General features: G+C 45.5%; 1 protein-coding gene and 1 long non-coding RNA gene across 3 annotated transcripts in view; one reads left to right on the top strand and one right to left on the bottom strand.

Moving 5' to 3' along the window:
* TMEM209 (transmembrane protein 209) overlaps window positions 1–18,602 on the top strand; it is a 52,097-nt gene that overhangs the window by 11,713 nt on the left and 21,782 nt on the right. The window lies entirely within an intron of this gene.
* On the bottom strand, window positions 4,115–11,189 carry LOC110070127 (uncharacterized). Of its 2 annotated transcripts, none has more exons than XR_013536840.1 (3): window positions 10,700–11,189; window positions 5,817–5,868; window positions 4,115–4,818 (listed from the first exon to the last, which is right to left on the bottom strand). It is a non-coding gene; the product is annotated as an uncharacterized LOC110070127 (long non-coding RNA). The 2 variants fall into 2 exon arrangements; XR_012087997.2 differs by lacking the exon at window positions 10,700–11,189 and adding an exon at window positions 8,194–8,673.

The following is an 18,602-nucleotide window of genomic DNA, read 5'->3' on the forward strand; positions in this document are numbered from 1 at the left end:
CCTGCCTCCAGGCTGAACGCTCAGACGTCAAGGTTTCCCATCTGTTGAGGTCCATTCCTAAGGCCTTCAGATCCCGCTTGCAGATGTCCTTGTAACGCAGCTGTGGTCTCCCTCGGGGGCGGCTTCCCTGCACTAATTCTCCATACAGGAGATCTTTTGGAATCCGACCATCAGCCATTCTCACGACGTGCCCAAGCCAACGTAGACGGCGCTGTTTCAATATTGTATACATGCTGAAAATTCCAGCTCGTTCTAGGACTACTCTGTTTGGAACTTTGTCCTGCCAGGTGATACCAAAAATGCGTCGGAGACAACGCATATGGAAGGTGTTCAGCTTCCTCTCCTGCCGTGCACAAAGGGTCCAGGACTCGCTGCAGTATAGGAGTGTGCTCAGGACACAGGCTCTATAGACCTGGATTTTGGTGTATGCCGTCAACTTCTTGTTAAGCCATACTCTCTTTGTGAGTCTAGAGAACATGGTAGCTGCTTTCCCAATGCGTTTATCCAGCTCGACATCTAGGGTGAGAGTGTCAGAGATTGTTGAGCCAAGGTACACAAATTCATGAACAACCTCCAGTTCTTGCATGGAGATAGTAATAGAGGGAGGTGAGTCCACGCCCTGGCACATGACTTGTGTTTTCTTCAGGCTGATAGTTAGTCCAAAGTCTTGGCAGGCCTTGCTAAAATGATTTATGAGTTGTTGGAGGTCTTCAGCAGAGTGGGCAACAATGGCTGCATCATCAGCAAAGAGGAAGTCCCGTATGCATTTCATTTGGACTTTGGTCTTCGCTCTCAATCTAGTGAGATTAAAAAGCTTTCCATCTGATCTAGTCCGGAGATAGACACCTTCTGTTGTAGTTCCAAAGGCCTGCTTCAGCATGACAGCAAAGAAGATCCCAAACAGGGTTGGCGCAAGGACACAGCCTTGTTTTACTCCGCTTCTGATGTCAAAGGGATCTGATGTTGAGCCATCAAAAACTACAGTGCCCTTCATTTCCTCATGAAAGGACCTGATGATATTAAGGAGTTGAGGTGGACATCCAATCTTGGGAAGTATTTTAAAAAGTCCGTCCCTGCTAACCAAGTCAAAGGCCTTTGTGAGATCTATGAAGGCCACAAAGAGTGGCTGTTGTTGTTCCCTGCATTTCTCCTGCAGCTGTCGGAGGGAGAATACCATGTCAGTGGTGGATCTGTTAGCTCGAAAACCACACTGTGATTCTGGATACACTCTGTCTGCAAGCACCTGAAGTCTCTTCAGCACAACACGGGCCAGAAGCTTCCCTACAACGCTGAGAAGAGAGATACCACGGTAGTTATTGCAGTCGCCCCTGTCGCCTTTGTTCTTATACAATGTGATGATGTTTGCGTCCTTCATGTCCTGTGGTACTCCACCTTCTCTCCAGCAAAGAGAAAAGAGTTCATACAGCTCAGTGGTGATGATCTCTTTACAACACTTCAAAACTTCAACGGGGATGTTGTCCTTTCCAGGTGCCTTGCCAGAGGCAAGGGAATCCAAGGCTGCTTTTATTTCTGCTAAAGTTGGTTCACTGTCCAGCTCTTCCAAGAGAGGCAGGCACTCAATGTTATTTAGTGCCTCTTCCGTTACTACATTCTCTTTAGAATATAGGTCAGAGTAGTGCTGTACCCAGCGTTCCATCTGCTGTGCTCGATCCTGGATGATCACGCCTGTAGTAGACTTCAAGGGAGCAGATTTCTTCTGTATTGGACCTAAAGCCTGCTTGATACCATCATACATTCCCTTGATGTTACCTGTGTCCGCTGCTATCTGTATCTGAGAGCAGAGCTGAAGCCAATAATCATTGGAACATCTCCTGGCAGTCTGTTGGACTTGGCTACGAGCAGCTCGAAGAGCCTGCAAGTTGTACTCACTAGGACAGGCTTTGTATGCTGCTAGAGCTCTCCTCTTATCCTCGATGGCTGGAATCAGCTCCTCTGAATGGGCTTCGAACCAGTCAGCCGTCTTTTTGGTCTTCTTGCCAAATGTGGATAAGGCAGTGTTATAAACAGCGTTCTTGAAGTGTTCCCATCGTTCAGGTGCAGTCGCATCAGCCGGGCCTGGAAGGGTTTCCTGAAGCGCTTGGGTAAATTCCTCCACTTTTCTTTGATTGCGAATCTTGTTGATATCTATACGTGGTTTTCCTTCCTTTTTAGTGTGATACAATCTCTTTGTTTGCAGTTTTATTCTGCTACACACCAGGGAATGATCAGTGTCACAATCAGCACTCTGGTAACTGCGTGTGATCGTAATACTAGATAAGCTAGAACGTCTAGTGAGGATCAAATCAAGCTGATGCCAATGCTTCGATCTTGGATGTCTCCAGGAAACTTTGTGTTGAGGCTTTGTATTAAAGAATGTGTTGGTGACACAAAGACCATAATAACAGCAAAACTCCAGCAAACGTTGGCCATTTTCATTCATCTTCCCAATGCCAAAACGGCCTAGACAGGTGGGCCAAGAGTTCTGATCAGCACCAACTCTCGCGTTAAAGTCTCCGAGAATGAACAGCGGCTCTCTCTCAGGGACTTTTTTGATAGTAGCTGCCAAATCGTCATAGAATTTGTCTTTGACTTCTGTTGTGGATGACAGTGTTGGTGCATATGCACTGATGAGGGTGACCAGTCCCGCTGATGAGTGGAGCTGCAGAGACAGGATTCTTTCACTCCCCACAGTAGGTGGAACAATGGATCTCAGCAGAGTATTTCTGACCGCAAAGCCAACACCATATTCCCTGGTCTCGTTCAATGGTTTTCCCTGCCAGAAGAATGAGAAGTTTTTTTCTTTGACAGATCCCATGTCTGGCAATCTCGTCTCTTGCAGGGCAACAATGTCCATCCGCAGTCTACTCAGTTCAATGTCGATAACAGCTGTCTTGCGCACGTCGTCTATTTCCTGCAGGTTGTCAGAAAAGCCAGGGGTCATTGTCCGAACATTCCAGGTTCCCAACTTTAGGGCAGATGTTTTCTTTTGATTGTTGCGTGGTGCATGGTTATTGATCTGTTTTTCGGCTCTCTGACCATCAGTAGTCCCTGGCATCATGCTCTGTGCCAATCGAGCAAAACGTATAACCAGTAACTGCTAGTTCCTGTGTTATTTCGACACTGTATGCAAAGCTGGAGTGTCCTCTCCAGAGCACGAAGCCTGGGTAGAATAATATGGAGGATAGGCTGTTACCCAAGCAGCAAATCCCCCCTCTCCACGTCACTGAAATAGTCCAATGGAGAGGCAAGAGCCAATACAACTGGTTCCAGCGACGTCGCAGGAGTTGGCAGAACAACACGAACTGTCTACGGGACTCCGGCTCCGGATTTTGCCTCGAGGTTATCTCCTGAAGCCTTTTCCATGAGTGGGCCTTATTAAGTTCAGAAAGGTATATTTGGAAGTTGGGGGTCATAGCACTGGAAGCTCAAAAGTTAAATGTTTAGTGCTCGCGTGATACAGGGCTTAGAATGTTGGACTGGGATCAGGGAGATCCTGAGTCACCTCCATCCCGGCATGCCCTCTCAGTCTCTCAGGGCCGTTGCTAAGGATAAAGGGAAGCAGAGGACTGTGTACGCAGGTTTTGATCACCAAAAGCAGCCTATAAATGCAACTAATGGATACAGTGGGACCCCGTATCCACGGGGTATCGGTTCCAAACCACCCCAGCAGATGCTGAAAAAATGTGGATTATAGCAAACACTGTACTATACAGATAGCGAATACAGTGGTGCCTCGCTTATGGAGGTTTTTCGCTTTGCGATATTCGGGAGAACAGCTGATCAGCGGTTCCAAAATGGCCGCCGGAAGGTCCGCGCCGCATTTTCGCGCCCTGCCCTTGCTTACCGAGGGCGCGAAAATGGCGACGCTATGGGACAACATCGCTTAACGGTGAGTTTTCAAGCCACAGGAACGCATTGAACGAAGTTCAATGCGTTTCTATGGCTTTTTTCGTACCGTTTAGCGATGTTTTCGGATAGCGAAGGTTAATCCGGAACGGATTAACCTCTCTATGCGAGGCACCACTGTACTGTACTATACATAGCTTGGTCTGCCGCCTCCTAGTGGCCAATTCTGGTTACTTCATCTTTGAAAATCTATACAGTATTTCTTGGATGTGGGTCTTAATATTTTTAATATTATCAGACAGGGATAAGTGAATCAGAGGATAGTGATCCGGCAGATAAGCGAGTGCTACTGTACTGCAATATAAATCATAATCATTGAACTATTACAGAAAAAAAAACAGAACTCAGGGCAGGAAACTGTATTTTAACGTCAGCAACACCCCAGTTATGCATTTATGGCTTCTGTAAGTGGAAAACAGTGTGATCATTTAAAAGGCATCTTGATGCTTTACTGAAATGAATGGATCCTGTCCGTAAATGGATCTAACTCTCCATGTTCAGGCAAACTGAAAGAGGTCAAGGGAAAAGTGGGCTCGCTGTGGTCTGTCTCCCAGAGAGCTTCTGGTTCCTGATCAAAGAAGTGCTGAGCCAGCCATTCTCTTGTCCTCTTCGCTTTGCAGCGGGGGCAACATGGCTTCCTCAACCAATAGCCTTGTTTGGCCTCTCTCCTCTCATGGCTGCAGAGGCTGGCACTGTCATCTGTCCGGCTCCCATCATCTGTCTGGCTCCTTTTGCGACTGGACCCCTTTGAATTGAAGGTGCCCAGCTCAGAGGAATTTTGGTCCCGGAAGGTTTGCTGGGTGGTCTTGGGCTGGTCCTTCTTTAGTCGCTTCCTGACAGAAGGCGAGCTCGAGGGAGCTTTGGGACCTGCTTTCTCTTTCCCTACAAAGAGGTTGAAGCCAGAAACAGGGTCTAGCAAAAGGAAAGAAAATGGTTACAGTATTTTTGAGTGGATGTCAGGATAAGATAATAATAGGGATGTCTTTCATAGGGAAAGAAAGAAAGAAAATCCTTGTGCATTATCCAAAGAGAAGGGTGGGTGATACTTTTATTAGATTAGTAAAAAGCACAGAGGGTAGTTTTCAACTCTACCGGTGTTTTCCTGCAGCTGGGAATTACAGAGCTGGGGGTGACACAGAAAAACCAGCCTGTTGCTATATGCCACTCAGTCGGAAGCAACTTATAGTGACTCTAGAAGGACTTTCAAAGTAAGTGAGATATTTAAAGAGTGTCTTTACCAGTTTGAGTTTCCATGGCTGAGTGGGGACTCGAACCCAGGCCTCTTGAGTCCTAGTCAGTCACTCTATCGACTACTACAGAGGTCCCCAACCCCTGGTCCGTGGCCCGGTACTGGTCCGTGGCCCGAGCTGGACCAGGCTGCGAAGACAGATCTGACATTTCTCTAGCACCTGAAGAGGGCTAGCATTGCTACAAAACCTTGGCTTGAGCAATACCTTCAAGGCAAGTTCCACTCTCTCCACAACCCTTCTTGAGGCTTAGGTGGTATGAAGGAGGAGGATTAGAGAAGAAGCCTGAAGTCAAAACTATCTGGCCAGCAGTAGCAGCTGTCCGTTCGAAGCCAGGTGGCTCGGAAGACAGGGTTTGCAGAGTCAGTGAAAAAGAAAGGTGTTAAAGTATCAGCCAACGGTCTGTCTGCCCTCTTTATAGAGGAGGTTTGAACAGCAGTTGCTTTAAAAGTCACCAAGAACTAGCCGGCTCTCCAGCCAAGTCTGGAACCCGGGTCAATGTCCAATTTAGCAACCCATTTAGTCATTTAATCAAAGTAATTGCTGTTATCAGCTCAGGGGGCAACTTGCCAGCAGATCTCTGTGTCTATGGTTCAATAACAGTTGATCTGTGCCATTTGTTTAATAATACTGATTTGAAATAGGAGCAGAATGAAGGTTTACCTTTGGAACATTTCAGCCAATTCCAAGATAGATGTCCCCGGTGTTTCCTTATCTGTGCCGAGAAAACAATGGAAAACAGTTATTTGAACCATTATGTTTAGGGAAAACAAAATTACCAATCTGATGGATATAGATGACAGATAGACAGATACTGTAGCTTTAAAAGGAGTCCAGGCAGCTTACAGTGTTAAAAAATATCCAGTGTGGAAGCAAAATAATAATAATGATTACAGTACCATATTTTAAAAGAACTGAACAAATATATTAAGAACTCGTAGATAACAATTGTACTAAAACAAATTAAAAACCTTGTGGCATTAGCAAAAGACTGGACTTATTGCAACAGATACAGTACCTGTATTTAAGAACCCCACATGAGTTTTGAAATGCTTGTCTATACTTGTCTGATTTTACGGGGAAATGTCAGCTATGACGAACCTAGAAAAGAGTGGTCAATCTACCCTGTTTCCTCGAAAATAAGACCTAAGTCTGATTTTTCCGGATGCTCGTAATATAAGCCCTACCCCCAAAAGTAAGCCCCAGTTAAGCGAAACCCCTGCCCTCCACCCTTGTACAGCCACCAGAAGAAGATGACAGGACTGTCTTTGAATAAATGTAGACTGTCGTACATGGAAAAAAGAAAACATCTCCCAAAAAGAAGCCCTAATGTGTTTTTTGGAGCAAAAATTAATATAAGACCGTGTCTTATTTGTGGGCAAACACGGTATAAACGTATAGGCTTCTGCGATTTGCCTGTAGTTCTGCTTTTGAGGGCGATGGTCCAGGGCGCCTCCAAGCGGGATCTGACAAAACTATGCAGCCCTCGGTGGCTTTGCAATGGGGTCTGATCAATTTATGAAGGGAGGAGAGGTCTACTGATGTGTCCGTGACAGCTAGGTAAAACGTTCAGACATCAGGGCTTAAATACCCATGAGGGCTCATGGGCAACCAGGCCAGTCTGCAACCCCATGGTTCTGTGAGATTTCTGGGAAGCAAGATTCTGAATCAGAGAGATTCTTATCTTGTTCTCCCATTAAAAATGCGAAGAATATGGCTTACAAGAGGATCTTAAGGTTAAGGTTAAGGTTCCCCTTGACATTTTTTGTCCAGTCGTGTTCGACTCTAGGGGGCGGTGGTCATCCCCGTTCCCAAGCCATAGAGCCAGCGTTTGTCTGAAGACAATCTTCCGTGGTCACATGGCCAGTGCGACTTAGACACGGAACGCTGTTACCTTCCCACCAAGGTGGTCGCTATTTATCTACTTGCATTTGCATGCTTTCGAACCGCTAGGTTGGCGGGAGCTGGGACAAGCGATGGGCGCTCACTCCGTCGCGTGGATTCGATCTTGCAACTGCTTGGTCTTCTGACCCTACAGCACAGACTTCTGCGGTTTAGCCCGCAGCGCCAGCAGGTCCCTACCACACCAAGAGGATCTTACCATATTTATTTTTTGGGGGTGGGAATCTTTTTTTTATTAAATGAAAACCTTTTGTAAAGAAACAAAAGAACACCAAACAGAATTAAAAAACCCAATAATTATACATAAACAAAATTGTAATAAATGCTCCCCCCCCAACAGGACCAATGGAGAACTAAACCTTTTCCTTCATGTCAAGGATTTCCCTTTCCAAAATGTTAGTTCCAAAACTGTAGTGCTTCTTGCTCTTCCCTTTCCCTTTATTAATGCATAATCAATCAAATATCCAAAAATTTCTGCAAAAGTATGCCTTTTAAGCACTCCGTTCTTTACTTTACGATTATATGTTAATTTATATTCATTCCTCTGTATATCATAGTTAATTGAAAATTAGGTTTTATTTTCCAATAATTGGCTACAATTAATCTAGCAGCTGTGACTAAATTAGAAATTAATTCTATAGTGGCCCAATTCTATTCCACCTGATCAAATATTGATAGAAGTGCTATTTTAGGACATATGGCTACATTTCATTTGGTTATTTCTCTTATTTCCCCAAATACCATTTGCCAAAATTTCATCACCCTCTTGCATTCCCATCACCTATGAAAATATCTGCCAGTTTTCTGGTATCCCCTCCAGCACAACATATCTTATAAAATTCTCTTTAATTCTTACAGACATGGATTTCACTCTTCTTAGATACCAAATTTTCTTCCCTTTCTCATTGTTTATCACTGCCCTCATATCATGTTCCCATAAAACTCTCAGAGGATTCTGTTGATCCTCTGCTTCAACTAATATTTTACAAATTTTACTTACTCTACCTTTCAATGCTTTATTTTCTGCTAGATTTTCCTTTTGTAATAACATTTCCTCAAACTTTGCCAACTTTCCTATAGTTACCATTTTTTTCCTCAACCAGTCTTTTCTCCAACTCTCTAATTGCATGAATCTTACCATATTCCTAAAGAGATAGAGGATCCTTAAAAGGCCAACAAGCAAAATATAACCAAGTAAGATGTGTACTAAAAACCAGCAGACATCCTCCTCCTCCTCATTGTTGTCAAGCTGCACATCTTCTTCCGGGACATCATCTACACAGTCCAGACTTGAATCATGCCACCATGAATACAGGAAAGGAAATGCCATGGAAGTTGCTTGCTGAGCAAGCTAAATGGCAGTGGGGAGGAACGGAGGGTGCCTCAAGATGAAACTGCAAGAGCAGCTGCGTTGGCACCTTAGCAACAAATGGTTGGCGATGAACAACTGGAACCTGCCTCTTGCATCATTCTTGGAACCATGGGAACAAGGAAATAAAGAAGAATGCCCATGTCACAAAACTATGACATTTGTCTCATTCAAGATGACTCAGTAAACTCAATGAAGTTATGTGTTCCCGAAGGCTTTCAGGGCCACAATCTGATGCTTGTTGTAGGTTTTTTGGGTTGTTCGGCCGTGTTCGTAAGGTTTACAGTGGGGTCTTGACTTAAGAACGGCTTGAGTTAAGAACATTTTGACTTAAGAACCGCTCTCATAGGAAAATATTGACTTGACTTAAGTACTTAGATTTGAGTTAAGAACTGAAAAAAACCCACGTGGGAGGCAGGGAAAGTGCAAAATGTGAACTTTCAGTTAACTGTTGGGCAGTGAAAAGGGTGCCTGTCTGCTTCCTCACTCCTCCCAGTGTTTAGAGAGTGGATTGGGAGTCTTCAGACTGCCTGGTACTGCCTGGACTGTATTTTCCCTGCCTTCCCTGAACCTTTCTTGACCTAAGAAAAAAAGAAACAAAATATCCCCCTCTAGTGGTCGAAGGCGCAATAGCAGCTTCCCATTAATTTCTATGGACGGAAAAGAGCAGATACGGATCAAATGGTTTTCAATGCATTCCTATGGGAAATGCAGTTTTGACTTGAGAACTTTTTGACTTGAGAACCGCCTTCCAATACGGATTAAGTTCTCAAGTCAAGACCCCACTGTACAGTATATTGTTGTGATAAGGCAGTAAAAATTGTACCTTATTTGTGAAAAATCGGCAGCAGCTCAAGTCGTGAAACAAGCTGGGTATGAAATTCTATTTCAAAAGCAGAAGAATTGGACAACACCACAAATCATTATGCTAAACTACACAAGGAAGCCACTGAAATCCACAAACAGCAGCATAGCATCAACAAAAAAGAAGAAAGTCTAAAACTCAACAAAGCCTGGCTCCCAGCACTGAAAAATATAGCCTGAAAAAGGTCAACAAACTCTACAAAGCCATGAGGAGTGATCACTGCATGTATAAGACCAGCTAACAACACCCATCAATCACAGTAACAAATCATCTCTCCCCTTATCACAACAATACATCCACAACAAAAAAATTTGCTGATCACCATAATCACCCAATCTCCTGAAAAGGACTAAAAGCTGATCCCACAGCTATATATACTCAACTATCCCACAAGCTGCACCAGAGCACAGAGAGATTTCTGAATCCTGTCCTCTGAAGTTGCCGGCCACAGGGAGTGGCAAAATGTTAAGAAGAAAAAGCTTAAAAACATGGGCTAAAAAAGCCCAAAAAACCTACAACCACCACCAATGAAGTAAATTCTGGTTGATTTAATTTAATATGTTCCTGCAATGGATAAGTGAAACTGTGGATACTGATCCTGCAGGTAGGGAGGGTTTTGCTGGAATGAAAAGGATATGAAAAAGGAAAAAGATCATCAAGTGTCAGGAGACATCTCTAGAGACCAAGATCGAGATCATCCACGCTTCCGATCCCCGTGTAAGGGTGTGAAAGCTGGACAGTGAAGAAAGCGGACAGGAATCTCAATGGAAATTGTTTGAAATGTGGTGCTGGAGGAGAGCTTAGCAGATGCCCTGGACAGTCAGAAAGATGGAACAAAGGGGGTCCTAGATCAAATCCAGCCTGAACTATCTGTCTGGAAGCAAGAAATGCTGCAACGGTTGCCTGTCATATTCTGGCCGCCTCATGAGAAGGCAGGATTCTCTGGAAGAGACCATCCTACTGGGAAAAGTTGGAAGCCTCAGGAAAAGAGGAAGATCCCAGACGAGATGGACCGACTCCCTCAAGGAAGCCACAGGCTTGAGTTTGCAAGAGCTGAGCAGGGCTGTTGAGGAAAGGACATTTCTGAGGTGGCTCATTCACAGGATCACCACAAGACGGAAGCAATTTGAGGGCACAGAACCACAACAGTTCATTCAGCAGAGTCGATTGCATGCAAATTGGCACCCTCTTCCGTCCACTTTGATGTGATTTTCCCGCCCGGAAAATACCTCAGGCTGGCAGCCCCTCCATGTTTTGTTTGCTGACCGAGAGCTGCGTTTATTTTCCTGTGGCTTTTTTTTGTTTGTTTGAATTGTTCCATTGTCAGTTTTCATAAGTAACAATACAATTTTGTAAGTTGTATTTGGGGACAATGAAGTGGAAATGAATCAGTGAAATAATGAGATGTACCTCATGAGCCTGCCTTCATTTTACTGAGAAGGAGGCGAGTGTCTTCCACAGAGCTCAGAAATGCTCTTTTTCATCATCCTTCCTTTATTTTTATTTTTTTGGTTCTCCTCCGGTTAGAGCTCCCAGAATCCCCCAGCCAGCAAAGGATTCTGGGAGCCGTAGTAAAAAAGAAAAGGGTACGTAACGTTCCCAAGCTCCGCTCTTTCCACAGAACTGGGCGAACTCGGCCACGGAAGCGTCGCCTCAGCTTGGCTCCCGCCAAAACTTCATAGGGAGGTGCTTTTAACGGGAGGAGGAGGGATTGGAGCTCCGTGGGCCGAAGGGCGGGGCGAAGAAACGCACGCGGCCCAATCCGAGCTGAGGGCTGAAACAGCCGCCCATTCTGCCTTCCAGCCCGCCTCCCCCGTCGCCTGGGCAACAAATCCCGCCCTCTCTTTTTCATCTCTTTTTTTCCCCCTCCTTCTCTGGGCGGGTCAAGGGCAGGCGCACTTTCTCCCCGCCTGGAGGTGGGGGACAGCCTCCCTCCTGTCCCACGATAAATGAGAGCAAAGAGCCAGGGTTGGGGATCCTGCGTCCTCCAGGTGGACTCCAGTTCCCATCAGCCCCAGCAAAGGCTTGGGGGGGGGAGTGATGGGAGTTGTAGTCCAGGAGGATTTGGTAAATCTTGCTTTTTTTCTCCCCTTTTTTGTTTTTCAAAGGGCAAAAACAAACAAAGGGGAAGTCGTTTTGGAAAAGTTACTTATTTTCTTTCCTTACACCCCCTCCCTTAAGACCTGCTGGGTAGCTCAGTGGTTTAGGTCTCTGGAGGTTGGGGTTTTAATTCCCAAGGGGCTGGTCTCCATGACCCATAAGGTCCCCCTGAGCTCTGCAGTTGGAGGATGATGAGGAGCAGCAGCAGCAGCAGCAACGGCCCTCCTTGGTTCCAAGCAAGGGTGACCCATTTTTGGCCTGTAAAAAGCGCGCCTTTAGGGCTCTTTGCCCCTAAAACGGAAGCTCACCCCCTCCGTCCTTCGGCTCCTACTTCAGACTTTCTCCTGGCATTCGAGGAGGGTTTGCTGAGGGCCGAGACGGGCTGGCGTAGGTTCAACCGTGCTAGGTCATACAGGGATCGGGTCTAAGGAGAGCAGGAGAAGGGTTTGGGGGCAAAACGCCCGCCGGCTCCCCTTCGGCACTGGTCACAGAGTCCGTTGGAGGAAGAGCCCCGATTTGCTTGACCCGGACAATTTGATTTCGATGCCTGCCTGGAGCAGGGAGGTTGGACTGGATGGCCTCTCGGGCCCCTCTCAACGTCCCTTTGATTTCTGTGATTTCTTCTGCTGTTTGGCAGCCGGGACTTCTTTGCAGGGCCTTCTGGGCGGTGGCTCCTCTGAACTGCCGCTGAGCTGCTCCAAGCTGGGAAGGACAGCCGGGAAGGTCTGGCGGCTGGTGGCCAACAGGGAAGAAGAATTGCTGTCTGCTTTGCTGTGGGCACCTGCACGCATATCAGCCATCCGATGGGAGCGCAGGAGCCCACTGCAAAGCAGAGAGCGGCTCTGGGGGCTTATATACTGCCACGTAGTGCTTAAGCCACTCTCTGAGAGGTTCACAAGTTACAGGCTACACATCCCACCCACCCCCCATTCCCCAACAAGCTAGTTATTCAGTTTACTGACCTGGGAAGGATGGAACGCTGGGTGAACCTGGAGCCGGCTATCTGGGATTGAATCCTGGGTTATAAGCAGAGTTTTAGCTGCAGTGCTGCAGTTATACCACTGCATCGTGAAGCTCCACAGAATTTACGGTTTCGTACGTAGGCAAATAGGGGAATCGACATTCACGTAACCTTAGATGAAGAAAGGTGTCACTTCCAAGTGCGATTAAACTGCTTTTCTCCTTATCTACAGTCAGACAAGCCAATGATAGAGGATTATGGGAGTTCGAGTCCAGCAGTTTATAATGGGACCACATATCCCCTCTCCCTGGTCTACGTATTGCTTTCAAAGCTATAATTCTCCAGTTTCGACATTTCAGGCTTCCGCTTTTGGCCCACCCGCCCCAAAGCACCAAAAATTAGAAATAAGAAGTGCTAGATGCTGATTAATCACTATGGTATACTTTGAACAGGTGTTGTCTGAGCCTATGGGTGTTTACTTGGATGTGGGCCTTATTGAGTTCAGAAAGGTATATTTGGAAGTCGGGGGTCATAGCACTGGAAGCTGAAAAGTTAAATGTTTAGTGCTCGCGTGATACAAGGCTTAGAATGTTGGACTGGGATCGGGGAGATCCTGAGTCACCTCCATCCCGGCATGCCCTCTAAGTCTCTCAGGGCCGTTGCTAAGGATAAAGGGAAGCAGAGGACTGTGTACACAGGTTTTGATCACCAAAAGCAGCCTATAAATGCAACTAATGGATACAGTGGGACCCCCGTATCCACGGGTATTGGTTCCAAACCACCCCAGCAGATGCTGAAAAAACATGGATTATAGCAAACACTATTTTAACAGCGAATACTATCCATAACTTTGTCTGCCTACCTCTAGTGGCCAATTCTGGTAACTTCATTTTTGAAAATCTATACAGTGGTGCCTCGCTTAACGAGCGCACCGCATAACGATGAAATCACATAGCGATCCGTTTTTTCGGATCGCTAATGCGATCGCTTAACGTTTTTTGAATAGGGCTAAATTCGCTTTACGAAGACCGGTAAACGTTTCGCTTACCGATCTTCCCAAAACGAAGCCCGACGATCAGCTGTTCGGCGGCCAAAATGGCCGCCAGAAGCCCGGAAATGGCCCAAAATGGCCGCGCGCAGCATTTTTGCGCCCTCGTTAAGCGAGGTGAGGGCGCGAAAATGGCTGCCGGCCATTACGAAGCTTCGTTGAACGGTGAGTATTTGGCCCATTTGGAACGCATTAAACGATGTTTAATGTGTTCCAATGGGTTTTTTTGATCCGTTCAACGATGCTTCAGCATAGCGAAGGTTAATCCTGTATTTCTTGGATGTTGGTCTTAATATTTTTAATACTGTATTATCAGACAGGGATAAGTGAATCAGAGGATACTGATCCGGCAGATAAGCGGGTGCTACTGCAATATAAATCCTAACCATTCAACCATTACAGATAAAAACAACAGAACTCAGGGCAAGAAAGACCTGTATTGGCTCAGGAAACTGTATTTAACATCAGCAGCTCCCCGGTCATGCATTTAGGGCTTCTGTAAGCGGAAAACAGTGTGATCGTTTAACAGGCATCTTGATGCTTCACTGACATGAATGGATCCTGTCCCTCAGCACAGGTAACTCTCCACCTCTCCTGCCGCGTTCAGGCATACTGAAAGAGGCAAAAGTGAGCCAGCCATAGCCCGTCTCCCAGAGAGCTTTTGGATCCTGATCAAAGAAGTGCTGAGCCAGCCATTCTCTTGTCCTCTTGGCTTTGCAGCGGGGGCAACATGGCTTCCTCAACCAATACCCCTGTTCGGCCTCTCTCCTCTCATGGCTGCAGAGGCTGGCACTGTCATCTGTCCGGCTCCCGTCAACTGTTTGGCTCCTTTCGCGACTGGACCCCTTTGAATTGAAGGTGCCCAGGCCAGAGGAATTTTGCTCCCGGAAGATTTGCTGGCTGGTCTTGGGCTGGTGCTTCTTGACGGAAGGCGAGCTCGAGGGAGCTCTGGGACCTGCTTTCTCTTCCCCTCCAAAGAGCTTTGCGAAAAGACCACGAATGCTAAACTTGCCGCAACACCCAAAGCCACAAGGGGGATCTAGCAACAGGAAAGAAAGCGGTTATGATAGTTTTGAGTGGAAGTTGAGATAAGATAATAAAAATAGGGATATCTTTCATAGTAAAACAGAAAGAAAGAAATATAATTTTTGTGCACTATCCAAAGAGTAGGGTGGGTGATACTTCCATTAGATTACTAACATCTTACACACAGAGGCTAGTTATCAACTCTACCGGTGTTTTTATGCAGCTGGGAATTACAGACCTGGGGGTGACACAGAAAAACCAGGTTGTTGTTATGTGCCACCAAGTAGGAACAGATTTATAGTGACCCTAGAAGGACTTTCAAAGTAAGTGAGATATTTAAAGGCTGTCTTTACCAGTCTGAGTTTCCATGGCTGAGTGGGGATTCGAACCCAGGCCTCTTGAGTCCTAGTCAGTCCCTCTATTGACTACTACACCACACTGGGTAGCCCCAAAAACCCATTAACACTCAAAAATATGTCACCCAATGTGTGGGCCAGGTTCTTTGTTTAAAACACACTCCTCGCCTCTGGAACAATCTGCCTCTGGAGATTCGTGCAGCCCTTCACTGGTATTTTTAAAAATCAACTAAAAACATGGATGTTCAGGCAGGCCTTCCCTCCAGTTAATATCTGATTTCTTTCTTTTCTTGTTTATTTTTTAATTATTTTTTCTTCTCCATCTGAAGTACTGGTCATTTAATGTAATAATTTCTTTTGTTATATTTATTTGTTATTTTATGTGTCTGTAAGACTCCTGCTTCTTGGGAGGAAAGCGATGACAAACCTCAATACCATCTTATAAAGCAGAGACATCACCTTGCCAACAAAAGTCTGAATAGTCAAACCTGTGGTTTTCCCTGTAGTGATGTATGGAAGTGAGAGCTGGACCATAAAGAAAGCTGACTGCCGAAGAATTGATGCTTTTGAATTGTGGTGCTGGAGGAGGCTCTTGAGAGTCCCCTGGACTGCAAGGAGAACAAACCTATCAATTCTAAAGGAAATCAACCCTGAGTGTTCACTGGAAGGACAGATCCTGAAGCTGAGGCTCCAATCCTTTGGCCATCTCATGAGAAGAGAAGACTCCCTGGAAAAGACGCTGTTGGGAAAGTGTGAAGGCAGGAGGAGAAGGGGACCACAGAGGACGAGATGGTTGAACAGTGTCATCGAAGTGACCAACATGAATTTGACCGAACTCCGGGAGGCCGTGGAAGACAGGAGGGCCTGGCGTGCTCTGGTCCATGGGGTCACGAAGAGTCGGACACGACTAAACGACTAAACAACAACAAGAAGCCGCCTAGAGTGGTCGCAAGACCAGATAGGCGGGATATTAGTACAATAAACAAACAAACAAAATGGGAGCTGCAGAAGTTACTCTGAGATGGTAAGACTTCAGATTTAACCACCTGGCAGCATGGAGTAGAATAGACAGTCCTTCCCAATCTTGTTCAACCAGCACTACCAAATAACTGGCCATGGATTTGGAACCTCTGTGCTTCTTCTGCGTCACCTCCGCTCTGTAATGCCTAGCCTGCCAAAAACCCTTGTGTGTGATATTTTTGTGGATTGCGATCCATGCCTCTGCATATGGATAATACAGTTTTTCTCCGTCAAGAAGCTATATGACTCTGACAATCATAAGAATTGGGATCCATGCCTCTGCATACAGATAATAACATATGACTCTGACAACTTGTTTTGAACTTATGATGAACCCATGAATTAATGATTTCTGAAGGGTTCTATCATTAATAGTTCTTGGAAACTTAAAACCACAGTTTCAGGTCTTGAGTCAATCCACCTCAAATTAGGTCTTTTCCTTTTCTGATGGCTTCCCCATTCCCCAGCATTCTTGTCTTTTCTGGCGAGCTTTATTTTTTCATTCTATCCCCAACGAACAATCACCATCTCTTGGTTGTTCTGTGTTTTTCGGGCTCTTTGGCCGTGTTCTGAAGGTTGTTCTTCCTGACGTTTCACCAGTCTCTGTGGCCGGCCTCTTCAGAGGACAGCACAGAGACAATATGAGCAAAGAGTGCTGTCCTCTGAAGAGGCCGGCCACAGAGACTGGCGAAATGTCAGGAAGAACAACCTTCAGAACACGGCCAAAGAGCCCGAAAAACACAGAACAACCATTGGATCCTGGCCATGAAAGCCTTCACGAATATAAAATCACCATCTCTGCTTAGTCCTGTGGTTTCCTGTTTAAGCAGGGACACAGTTTGTTGATTTGCATCTTTCAGGAGCTGCAACATCCCCGTACGCCAATGTGCTTTGAGGCAGCGCCCGGAGTCGGGCCCTCATCGTTGCTTTCAGCACGCCTTCAAGAATGAGTCTGAAAACTAGAGGGAATCCTGGTGATGGAGTTTTGCGGGGTTCTTTCCCATATAGGTAGAAACGTCTTCCCTTCAGACTCATCAGGGATCCCATGTGGAAGGCCGTGGTGAAAGAGGACAAGAATAGGAGCCATGCCTGCTTATCTTTAAATATATTGTTTGTATTGTGATGGGAACTGTGTTTTCTGAAATGCATTGGCTTCATAAGTAGGTGATTAGAGGGGGTGTGGAAGGCAATGACCGAAGTGGACTGGCCTAGGTGATTCTGTCTAAGAAGTACAAACTGACATTTCTCTAGCACCTGAAGAGGGTTAGCATTGCTACAAAACCTTGGCTCGAGCAATACCTTCAAGGCAAGTTCCACTGTCTCTACAACCCTTCTTGAGGCTTGGTGGTATGAAGGAGGAGGATTAGAGAAGGAGCCTGAAGTCAAAACTATCTGGCCAGCTGTAGCAGCTGTTGGTCCGAAGCCAGGTGGCTAGGAAGACATCGTTTGCAGAGTCAGTGAAAAAACAATGGTGTTAAAGTATCAGCCAACGGTCTGTCTGCTCTCTTTATAAAGTAGGTTTGAATAGCAGTTTCTCTCCAAGTCACCAAGAACTAGCCGGCTCTCCAATCAAGTCTGGAACCTGGGTCAATGTCCAATTTGCATCTTACTGTTCCTGCTAGTGGGGAGACTCATTTAGTCATTTAATCAAAGTAATTGCTGTTATCAGCTCAGGGGCAACTTGCCAGCAGATCTCTGTGTCTATGGTTCAATAACATTTGGTCTGTGCCATTTGTTTAATAATACTGATTTGAAATAGGAGCAGAACGAAGGTTTACCTTTGGAACATTTCAGCCAATTCCAAGATAGATGTCCCCGGTGTTTCCTTATCTGTGCCCAGAAAACAATGGAAAACAATTATTTGAACCATTATGTTTAGGGAAAACAAAATTACCAATCTGACGGATATAGATGACAGATAGACAGATACTGTTGCTTTAAAAGGAGTCCAGACAGCTTACAGTGTTAAAAAATATCCAGTGTGGAAGCAAAATAATAATAATGATTACAGTACCATATTTTAAAAGAATTGAACAAATATATTAAGAACTTGTAGACAACAATTGTACTAAAACAAATTAAAAACCTTGTGGCATTAGCAAAAGACTGGACTTATTGCAACAGATACAGTACCTGTATTTAAGAACCCCACATGAGTTTTGAAATGCTTGTCTATACTTGTCTGATTTTATGGGGAAATGTCAGCTATGACGAACCTACAAAAGAGTGGGCAATGTACCTTGTTTCCTCGAAAAGAAGACCTAACCTGAAAATTAGCCCTAGTCTGATTTTTCAGGATGCTCATAATATGAGCCCTACCCCCAAAAGTAAGCCCCAGTTAAGCGAAACCCCCGCCCTCCACTCTTGTACAGCCACCAGAAGAAGATGACAGGACTGTCTTTGAATAAATGTAGACTGTCGTACATGGAAAAAAGAAAACATCTCCCAAAAAGAAGCCCTAATGTGTGTGTGTTTTTTTAAGCAAAAATTAATATAAGACCGTGTCTTATTTGCAGGCAAACACGGTATAAACGTATAGGCTTCTGCGATTTGCCTGTACGTCTGCTTTTGAGGGCGATGGTCCAGGGCGCCTCCAAGCGGGGTCTGACAAAACTATGCAGCCCTCGGTGTCTTCGCAATGGGGTCTGATCAATGCTTCATTTTATGCTAGATTTTCCTTTTGTAATAACATTTCCTCAAACTTTGCAACTTTCCTATAGTTACCTTTTTTCCTCAACCAATCTTTTGTCCAACTCTCTAATTGCATGAATCTTACCATATTCCTAAAGAGATAAAGGATAC

Source organism: Pogona vitticeps, chromosome 5 (assembly GCF_051106095.1).
Source record: "Pogona vitticeps strain Pit_001003342236 chromosome 5, PviZW2.1, whole genome shotgun sequence".
Lineage (NCBI taxonomy): Eukaryota > Metazoa > Chordata > Lepidosauria > Squamata > Agamidae > Pogona > Pogona vitticeps.